The sequence below is a fragment of the Corvus moneduloides genome, chromosome 25 (genome assembly GCF_009650955.1).
Source record: "Corvus moneduloides isolate bCorMon1 chromosome 25, bCorMon1.pri, whole genome shotgun sequence".
Classification (NCBI taxonomy): Eukaryota; Metazoa; Chordata; class Aves; order Passeriformes; family Corvidae; genus Corvus; species Corvus moneduloides.
This window is the reverse complement of record NC_045500.1, coordinates 3,181,529-3,191,862: the sequence shown is the minus strand read 5'-3', so window position 1 is coordinate 3,191,862 and position 10,334 is coordinate 3,181,529. Positions and strand designations below refer to the sequence as shown.

Below are 10,334 nucleotides of genomic sequence, written 5' to 3'. Positions count from 1 at the left end.
GTTGGGAGGTTTGGTTGGATGGAGGGTAACACAATTCGTTCATTTAGTGGGTATGAGCAGCCAAAGCCACTGTGGGAAGAAGGGGAATGGTGTGAGTTTGGCAAAGAGGCCAGACTTTGACATTTTTCTCCTCCATAGCCTCTCCTACAACCTCTGGTTCCTCTCACCTGCATGCCAAGGTGAGTGGGACCATCCAGTGAGGTTGTCCCTGGCTGGGTCTGAGGAGCTCAGGCCTGGCATTTCAGCATCTGGCCCATCCCACTCCTCTCCCCGTTTCTGCAGGCAATCGCATCTCCAGCCTGGCACCACAAGGTGATGATAATCTGGAGCCCAGCCTGGAGCTGAGGAAACTCTCTGAGGGGAGGTAATTGCCGTGTTCAGGCAGGAAAACGAGGCAGTGCTGCTGGAGGTGTGAAGCTGTGGCGGGGGCAGCAGCAGAGGCTGACAGCCAGGTCAGATGGACACGGCGATCTCTCCAGCTGCTCCCAGCAGCCCAACACCGTGTCTGTGCAGGCTCTGCTGAAACATACCCTGCTATTTACTGAGGATTTGCCCTCGTGCTGTTCCCTTTGCCCCTCACAGCCTCGGCTAATGAGCTGGTTGCTCACCCGGAGAGAGGCACCGCTCCTGTTCGTGCCTGGCTGCAGCGCGGCTCTGAGCACGGATGCTCCTGGCACTGCCAGATGGCAAACACGGGGGAGAGGAGAAAAGGGAGCTGCAGCTCTGCTTCCTCACAGGAAAAAAGCCTGGTGGAAGCGTGTCTGCCCTGGCTCTGCTGCTGCCTGGCTGTGGAGTCAGGAAGGGTGAGATAGAGCGGGGTCAAGGAGTGATCCCCGGGGTGGCTGGGGCAGGCACAGGGTGTGGGGCTGGGAGCATCTCCTCTAGGTTTCCGTGTGCCTCCAGCCCTGTGGTAACAAACCTTACATAAACCTAGCCAGAAGCACGACATTAATATTTAAGAAAATGACATTTAAGTTATTGGATCTATGCTGTATTCTCCAGCAGAGTGTCTCTGTGCTTGCGTGTGCGCGCTCACGCTCCGGGCTTTGTTTTCCTTTTATAGTGGATTGTTGTGTGTATGTATTTTACTCGGGGTGTTTTGTGCTATAATAAGAAGGGGGAGGGAGCAGGGAAATGCTGCTCTGTTTATACACACTGCTGTCAGCAGCGATCCTCTGTGAAGCTGCCTGGATCCAGCCAGGAGCACATTTGCCCCCTTTATCCCAGGATCCTGCGGGAGGACTGGCTGAGCCTCTCCTCCCATTCCCCTCTTGCTGGCCCTCCCCTGGAATTTGGCCCCGGGAGTGTGGCACACCCCCATCCAGTGTGCAGACAAGTGGATATGTGAAGGTTCAAAGGGACAACCTTGGGAAATGTCAGAGCAGTGTCTTTGCACGGTTGTTCTGCTGCTCTGATCACAAAAAGCAGCCCTGGGTGCGTCACGCTGTAATTTTCGTCCACGGGGATGAGCAATGGCTCTGTGTGTGTCTCTGTGTCCCTCCTGAGCTTCCTTGATACTTTTCCCAATGTTTTCCACCTTTGGGAGTCTTCAGAGACACTGGTGCAGGGCTCAGCCTGAAATGTTACTGCTCACTCCTAATTTTTATAAATCTCAGGTGTAGCACATCTCCTTCCCCTCCCCCATGAAGTTTTATGTGTTTAGGTTTTGTGGCAGGAGCGTTTTTATGTCTCTTCTCATTTTTTTTCCCCCCTGTCACACCCAGCCCTGAAATATTCAGTGAGTGTGCCCTTTTCTTATTCTGATATGGGCCTCGAGGGACAGATCCTTCCTCTCCATCTCCAGCATGCCATAACAGCGGGTAGCCTGGGACACGCTGGAAAAGCACTGGGTCTGAATCCACCCTTTAGATATAAGTGGACATTATGCATTTTTAATAGACATAGAGCTCAGTGAAACCCTTAGTATCAGCTGAGCTGGCACAAAATTCCCAGACAAGGAGTCTTTGGAGCTGATCTCTCCCTAGGTACCTTGCAGAAAATGAGACCAAGGACAAAAAAAGGCCACGTTCCCTTTGATTGCAGGAGCTGCCGTGTTTTGCAGAGGAGGTGGCTGAGCAGGAGCTACCTGGCTGTGCATGAAGGACTCTGGGCTGGCAGTCCTTGTTCATCCTGTTCTTCCGCAGAGTAGGTGCAGTTTGCAGGGAGAGGATGTTTAAAACTCCTTCCTTCCAGCATCGCTGTGGACAGCACTTCAGCATGGCCTGGAGGCATCATCTCCCTGCTTTGTCCAGCACAGGCTCTGCCAGGCTCAGCAAAGCTCCTTTCCACCTGAGGCAGTGGTGTGGAGTCCTGCAGCTCGCTCCACTTTGGGAGGAAGGAATATGGGAGCTGCTGTCCCTGTGATGATGCAGCTAGGATTTGTCAGTGGGCCTCGATGGCTGATCATTTGTGGGCCGTGTTTGGATTTCCAAACTTCACAGCAGAAATCTCTGCATCCCCTGAAGATGCACAAGTTAAAACTGGGGTCTGAATGCTGTAGGTTCAAAACCAAAAAGTCCAGTGAAAATGGTGGGAATCCCTGGTGAAGATAACTGAGGTTTCTCCACACGATGGATCTCAGATTCCTGCCCACTGGAGCTTTCCCCTGTCACTGGAATGTTGTGTTTTTACTTTGTTCTTCCTTTTTTGGTAAAGCATAAGTAAATCTGTCTATACCTATAGGTTTCCATGGCACTGTAACCTTACAGAGAGGGAACAGCAGGGGAGTACCTGTGGATCTCTGCGCGTCCACTGTGGAACAGGAAGAGATGGTGGCACTTGGAGAGGATTGGTGCGGTTGGAAGCAGCTCAGGACAGGTGAAAGGTGCCTCACCCCCAAGCTCAGCTGTGACTTCAGGCTCAGGTTAAACTGCCCAGCTGTGCAGGTGGCATTTGGAGACACAGTCACTGTGGTGTTCAGCCAGCTGGGAGAAATCTGCTGCTGAGCATGAGTCAGCCCTGCTGGGTCAGCTACTAAAGGGGAGCATCAGGAGATAGGACCTTTGCTCTCCCTGCCCTGCCTCCTCCAAGTGGTCCCTAAGGAGGAAGGGAACATCCCTGTGCTCCTGTGCATGGACAGAGGGCACACAAGGGTCCTGTGTGCCTGCTGGGCTGGGTACCGATGGCACAGCTTAGGGGCAGCTCTAGTCACATCCAGAGCCTCCTTCCCATGGGAAATCACGCTCCTGCTGCCCTTTGCCCGGTGCCAGGACCCTTGGTCAGCCCCCAGGATGGACATGGGGGTACCTGGGTGCTTGGGTGGGGATGGCTGGTGCTACAAGGAAAGGGAGTGGGATGAGGTGTAAGGAGTATTCCCCACTGCTCCCACAGGCCGGGTGGGCTCATCTGGGAGCCATCAGCCCGGGCATGGGCAGAGAGGAGCGGAGGCAAAGGCTGAAAGTGGAGCCGAGCTTTGCCTGCCGCCCCGGGGGCTGGAGGGGAGCCTCGCCTCGCACCCAGCACAGGGTCCCGGCTCCCTCCGAGCGGGGCTGAGCCCCTCGCCGGCCAGAGCCTCGCCTCGCCCCCAGCCCTCCCCAGCCCCTCCCCAGCCCCACGCTCCCGCTGAGCCCGTGGCCGCGGACTCGCTGGGTGATGCCGCGGAGAGTGAGGAGAGCAGGAACCAATTCCTCAAGGGGCCATCTGGGAGCCTTCCCTGGCTTTTCCTCCTGTCGCAGGGAGAGGTGCCCCTGCCTGAGCGGGATAAATTGGTACAGACCATTAGCAGCGCAGGTCCTCCTCTGGCAGGGGGAGGCTGTCGGCGCTGCTCTGGATACAAAGCAGCCACGCTCTGGCTCCTTCCTCCTGCATCCCGCTGGCCTCCTCCTCCTCCTCCTCCTCCTCCTCCTCCCTGTTTGCTCGCCCCCTCCCTCCCTCTCTCCCTCTCTTTCTTTCCCCGAGCGCCACGCTGCAGAAGGCAGACCTGCGAGCCGGAGCTCCACGGAGGCAGAGCAGGAGCGAGGAGCTCCCCGAGGCTTTCTTTGCGAGTGAAACACGGGCAGGGACGCGATGAAGGAGCGTCGTGGTTGCTGCCTGGATTAAGACAGAAAACATTAAAAAAACCCCAAACCCTCTCCATCACAAAGCCGGACGCAACAAACGAGGAAAAAAGGGAGGAGAGAAGGAGGCGGAGGTTGCTGAGGGAGCCCACTCGGATGGGCGAAGAGCCGCTTTGAATCGTGCCTCTGTTCCCAGGGATTAAAGCGTGAATGGGAGCAGCTTCCCGGCCACGATGGAGAGAGAAGGCGGCTCCGGCTGTGGGAATAAGGTAACTCTTTCCTCCTCTCGCAGGCGCTGCATGGCTGAGCCGAGCAGGACACAGATCCTTTATGCACAGGGTGTGTGGATGTGTGGATGCAGCGGGCAGGCAATGGGAGGAAGCAGGAGAGACTCCGAGCGATTTTTCCTACCCCTCCCAGCGTATTTAAAGGACGCAGAGCGCGTCCCGGGGGCTGCAGTGCTGGAGATTACTTTGCCCCCCCTCTTCCTGAGGACACCGAGGTGCTTTCCCTGGGGAACGCTGCCTGGGTTATGGGAGATACGCCCGTGTCTCGCCTCCAGGAGCTCCCAGCATTGCCCTCCCAGCCCTGCACCTGCCCAGGGCTCCCCTCGGGCTCTCGGGGACCCCAGCGGCCCTGCACCCCTCTGTGCATCCGTGCAGAATTAGGGGAGGGAGGTGAGAGGCGACCCGGAGTTGTTTTTCTCTTCCCTTGGTCATCCTCTGCTTTTTCTTCGCAACAGAAAGGGATGGGATTCAGGAGGAGGGGGAACTGAAATCCCTTTCATTCGTGCCAGCAGTTCTGAGAGCCAACTTTGAGGCTGCTTAAAGGGAAAAGCTTCCCAAGTGCTATCTTTTGGGGGAGCAGGAGATGGCTGAGCAAGGCTGTGCCATCTGAGGAGGGGTCTCTGTGTTGTGTTATGGAGTGGGTGTGTGTGGGAAGGGATGGAAAATAGTGATTGTGAGGGAGAAAGTCAGTGGTGATCAATGAAGCTGCCCGCAAACGATGTTTTCCTCTCCCTGCTGGGCCTCTGTCTGACTCAGTTCCTGGGTCTCTGACTGTGAAACTCTGAATTTCTCTCAGTCAGAGCAGAAAGCACAACTTCAAACAGTGGTGGGAGGTGTCTTAGCCCAGATGTTTGGGGAAGCACCGAGGAGAGCCCGATGCTTACAGCTGTGGAGCCCTACCCAGTTATTCCCAGCGAGCAGAGGTCTTGCCTGGCCATCCCTCACTATCTTGGGCAGGATCTTGCTGCTGCAACATCCATTTGCTCGGTGCTGTCTGCCACATCCCCCTCCTCCCTTTGCCTGCAGGGGCTTCTTGATGGCTCTTGGCATGGGGCTGGGAAGCATTTGCTTTGATTACTTAAATAATGAGGTGTCCCAGAAGTCCCCACCGGTGTGTGCACAGTGCAGGAAATCCTGAGCCCCAGAGTGCCATCAGACGCTGTAAGAGCCTGGATGAACATTTAGGGAGTTTGTGGCCCAAAGTGAGGGACTGGCAGAGCCTCTGGAGTCTCTTGCACTGCTCTGCACACACTTGTCTGGATTGTTGGTGTCCCTGAACATCCACCTCAGTGAATGGGCTCACCAAGATTTGGCTGGAAGGTTACAGGGGCTGGGATTGCTTGGATCACCTGGCAGGGATGGGACTGAAAAGGTGTGGAAAGGAAAATGGAGGCACTGGGGGAAAGATGGGTAAAATATCTTCTTTCTGTGTGAAACACCCAACTCTGGTTTCTCTGCCAGCCTCCAGGCATTGAGGAATGTAGAAGATGTTCTGGTGAAGGAATTCAATAACTAGAAATAATATTTCTCCCAGGAGGGTTAATTCTGTGGTAGGGGCTTTGGAAATGACCAAAGCCAGCAGGACAGTGGGTGTTGCTATAATGGAAAAGCAGCTGATCAATAATTTTATTTTCCTGTTTGAATACTTATGGGTGTGGGGAAGGCAGAGGAAGAAACGTGCAGTCAGTGATGTTGGCTCTGAGCACATTCCCATTCCATGCAGCTGGATTACAAATCCCTCCCTGCACCCCTCCACAGGCATTCCTAGGGAAACTGTTGGGTTCTTCAGTGAGAATCCCAGCAATGCCCTGGCAGCCTCAGTGGGAGCTTGCAGGGTGCAGAACAGGGGACACAAGCCTCATGTTTTGATTCCAGAGGGTCTCCATAAGGATCTCCCTCAGCGCAAGTATCCACAAGGAGGAGAGGGAGAGAGCTTTCCCACTTGGCTTCCCAAAGTTTCCTGCCCCATCGAGGTGGCTCAGAGTGGAGGGTGAACACCAAGTGCCCCAACCCTGGCAGGGGCTGTCCCCCTGTCCGTGTCACAGCTGACACAGTGCCACCAAGGCCAGCGACTCTGTGCCTTTGTCCTCATCAGGGCAGTGCCTCCAGAGCCCAGCCAAGCTCAGGGATGCTGGATTTGCTCTTCCCTGCCTGGAGCTGAAGTGTTGTCGTGCATCTTTCTGGTGTTTCTCTGCCTTTACGCACCTCCTGAGTGCCTCCAGAGTGCAGGGCTGGTTGGGTTTTACACCCTCAGCCCTGCTGCATCCTCAGCCCTGCTGCATCCTCCTGGCAACGCTCTGGGAGATCTGGCCTAAGCTCACCAAGAAACCTTCCAGGACCCAAGTGTGAGCACACGCTCTCGCCTTGGCCAAAGCTGGCTGTTCACTGTCAGAATGATGTTTTCTGAACCCAAAACAGGGCATCTGCCCCTTTAATCTCTTCCAGCCCCTCCTGTTGCCACAGCAGAAGCCTTGGGAAATGACAAGAACTGTCTTGTAAGGGACACCAGGGCAAATACTGCATTTCATTTTTCAGACTTGTCTTTCGAGATGGTTTGCTCTCTCTTGCCCTTGTTCTATTTCTACTGGCTCAAAAAAAGTTGTGCAAAGAAGCAATTTTTAGTTCTCCAACCAAAACCCAGTGGGCAGATCTGAATCCAGAGGAGGACTGGATATGGTCCTTTCTTGCACCTCTGTGCATTTTCTCTGGCAGGGACAAGCAGTGCCAGAGGCTGCCTGGATTCCAGGACTGCTTTTCAGCAAGATCCCTGACTTCTGGGGATGCAGCAAGCCTTGGTCAGCATCTTCCTCTGTGGCCGTGCCCCCTGTGGCTTTCTCACCTTCCACTTTCCTGCAGGCCTTCATTTCATGCCCTGAAAAATTAGGTGGGCTGCAGCTGTGAGTTGTGCTTGGCTGGAGGAGCATTTGGTGTGACTTCAACCCACCCTGAGGCAAAGCTTCTGGAATCAATGTCACTGGAAGCTGCCTCTGCAGTGGCTGTTCCGTGGGTCCTTTTTCTCTGTAATGTGTTGTCTTTTCATGTGGAAAAGACATGAGTGGAGATCCCGAATCAGTCACCTGCCCGGGTTTTGCTCCCATGGTGGCAGAAGTGCCTTGTGCTGAGTGTGAGGGCTGAAGGGTGAGGACAGGCTCTCCCTTTTCCCCCTGCATCCCTGGCCATTTGTGTTTGGGTTAGCAAGTTGACACCAGGCTGGATTCACCTCCAGGAGCTGATGAGGGCTTTGCTGAGCAGAGATCACGGGGCGTGGCCCATAATTAATCTTCATCTCCTGCTGGAGACACGAGGACACCCCCAAGTGCTCTCAGTACCACGGTGTGTTAGTCACTATGGAACACATCCTCCTCCGCTTCCAGTGGGAACTCCACATCCCCAGGCAATGAGAGAGTGGGCAAAGCATTCACAGTGCTGGGGAGAAGCTCCTGCTCTCTCAGTGCTCTGTCCCAAAAATTTAGCCAGTTTAGCCTTCCTCCTACTCTCATCCCTCTCCCTCTGTGGGTGTGTTGGTTGCACCACTTCCCAAAGGACTGTGGTTGTTCACAGGCTCAGAAAGAGATTCCCGGGCAGTAAAACACCTTGGAGCACACTTCCACACCCATTTTTTCCATCCTGGAAGTGAATTCCTTCCCCCTGCCCAGCGCTGTGCAGTTGTTCTCACTCTGTTCCTGCCCTGCCTGGGTACCACAGAGCCTTGAAGCAATTTCCCAGTTGCAGCGGTGCCTCAGAAATCCCTCCAGCTCTGCTCTCCCTGTGAGCCATGGGCAACACAACGTGATATGCCTGGCTGTGACAGCAGAATAAATAGGAAATGCTCGAGATCCCCCTCCTGCCTGGATCTGAGCTGTTTTCCTAAAGCCAGGACAAGAGCTAAGCTTCTGCATAGGGATTTTTGTGCTGTTCTTTAAGAGCAGCGGAGAGGGAATTGAAAGCTGTGGCTCAGAGGGAGAAGTCTGCTCACCCTCAAAAGGTGGGGAGCCCTTTGCTTTAATGTTCTGAAAATTCGGGTGTCGGTTCAGGTAGGCCCAGCTGTAAAAAAAAATAGGAATTTGCAGGGTGCAGATCATCTGATCTAAAGGAATTCCCCTCAAATAGGCCAAATAAACTCTCCCTGGTATTTGCAAAAAGAATAAAGACAGCAAGCTCTGCCGTGGGGACCTCCCTGCTCCTGTGGCCCAGCAGGAAGCAGGAGAATGAGACAAAATTAACTGTCTGACAGGAGAGAGGGCTGTGGGATTTGTCTCAGTTGCTTTGCTGGACATCATTCCTAAATGCCCTGCAGGTTTCTCTGCAGATTTCACACCTGAAAGGCAAAAAAAAAGGCTAATCCGGGAGAAATAGCTCAAGCCTGCCTCACCTTCCATTCAGCTGGAAAGAGCCCTGGAGCAGAAGGATGGATGCTGAGGCTCTGCTCTGGATTTCATGAATGGATGAATGTAGAGACACAAGAGGGGATTTTGAGGGGATTTGGAAGCCTGCTCCAGGATTTGTCTGGCACACAGAGCATTTATAATACTTCCAGCATTATCATAATATAATGCCAGCGTGATTTGGGGCCCGCTCTGGCTCTCAGTGAATAAAAAGCATCACTCCTGTCGCCATCAGGGGGACAGGGATCTCCCTTTGGATAAGTTGGAGTTTGCAGAGTCCAGACTCTTGTCCTGGTGGCACCAAGCATGGGCTGAGATGCTCCTGTGTGCTGCTGTGAGGGAGTGGGGCTGCTTGAGTGTGTGTGGGTGCCAGTGTGACAGTGGGGTGGGTGCCTGGCTCACCTCGCCTTAGACCTGGCTATAAGATTCCACCCTGGAGTTCTGGCTGAACTCCTTGGATTTCACCCTTTGTGTTTTCCATCTGCTCAGCAGCTCCTACAGCTAAAGAAGAAACATGTCCCAATGAATTTCTCTTCCCAGAGGTGGCTCTGTGAGGGCCAGGACTGCTGTCACTGGGAAAAGTCCTTGGGGGAGTCCTGCTTTTTAGGGAATGAGCAAAGGCAAACTCTGGAGAGTGACACTGCTCTGGCCCCACAGGCTGGGTGATCTCCTACGGTTTTTCCATCTGAATCTGTGACACACAAAGTAAACCTGGAACTATGCTGGGACCAGTGCATCCAAGGGAGCTTTTTCCAGCATCAGCTCATGTCAGCCTCATCCATCCCTAAAATAAAAGCCACCCTACAGTCCTGTGGTAGGAATTAGTCCTGTGGAAGCACTTCCCCAAGGCCTTCAGCCCTTCCTTGCACAGCAGAAGTGCATCAGAGTGCTGCAGCATTTTGGGGTGCTCCAGTGCAGGATTTGGGGCCTTTTCTGTGTGTGTTTTGCTCGTTTTCAGAAGGGCTCTGGGTGCTCACGGTGCAACCAGACGCACACGGAGCCTTCATGTTCCATCCTGCTCCTCCTCTCCTGCCCAGGCCGTGTCATCAGCACGGGAGCAGTGCTCCTGGAAGGATTTTCTCCCTGTGTGGATGAGGGGCAATGCAGAGAGAAATCATTCATGGTGTTTCACCGGGTTCAGGAGCCATGGTCCAACCCAGAGCAGGGATTAACTGGATTGAGTCCTCACCACCACATCTGGATTCTGGCTGGATGGAAGGAGGGAAGCAGGAGCTGGTTTGTGGAGCTGGGAATGGATGGCTCCCTGGTCTGGGATTAAAGTCACTGTCCTGCTCTGGGCACCACATGGCTGCCCGTGCCCTCCTTGCCCTGCCAGCCCTCTGTCCATGTGGGAGCTGTAACTCCAGCCCAAGGGAAGGGTTGGAGTTTGTGGAGTGTGCAGGAGGTGAGGGACCCTGAGCCCTGGCCATTACCGAGGTACAAGAGGCAAATGATGAGGGAAAGGCTGGCAGGGCTGTTGCTCCTGTCCCTCACAGAGCAGATAAATCCCTTGGGAGGGATCCAAGCCAGGGCAGATCTGCTCTGCTCTCATTGAGTCCAGGCTGGGAACAGAGCAGGGATTTTGTCAGGCCGGGTGCAGTACCTGGAGCCTATTTTGGCTCATGAATAACTTGGTATTTCTCCTGAATAATAGATGCACGTGATGG

General features: G+C 54.3%; 1 protein-coding gene across 6 annotated transcripts in view; it reads left to right on the top strand.

The window, feature by feature from the left end:
- Positions 1 to 3,542: 3,542 nt before the first annotated feature.
- Positions 3,543 to 10,334, top strand: part of B3GAT1 (beta-1,3-glucuronyltransferase 1) — a 34,693-nt gene continuing 27,901 nt past the window's right edge. For 3 of the 6 annotated variants that reach the window (XM_032133925.1, XM_032133921.1, XM_032133924.1), the window contains exon 1: positions 3,543 to 4,264. The gene's annotated coding sequence lies outside the window, so the exon portion shown is untranslated. The remainder of the gene's footprint in view (positions 4,265 to 10,334) is intronic. The other 3 variants (XM_032133926.1, XM_032133920.1, XM_032133922.1) reach the window with 1 other exon arrangement.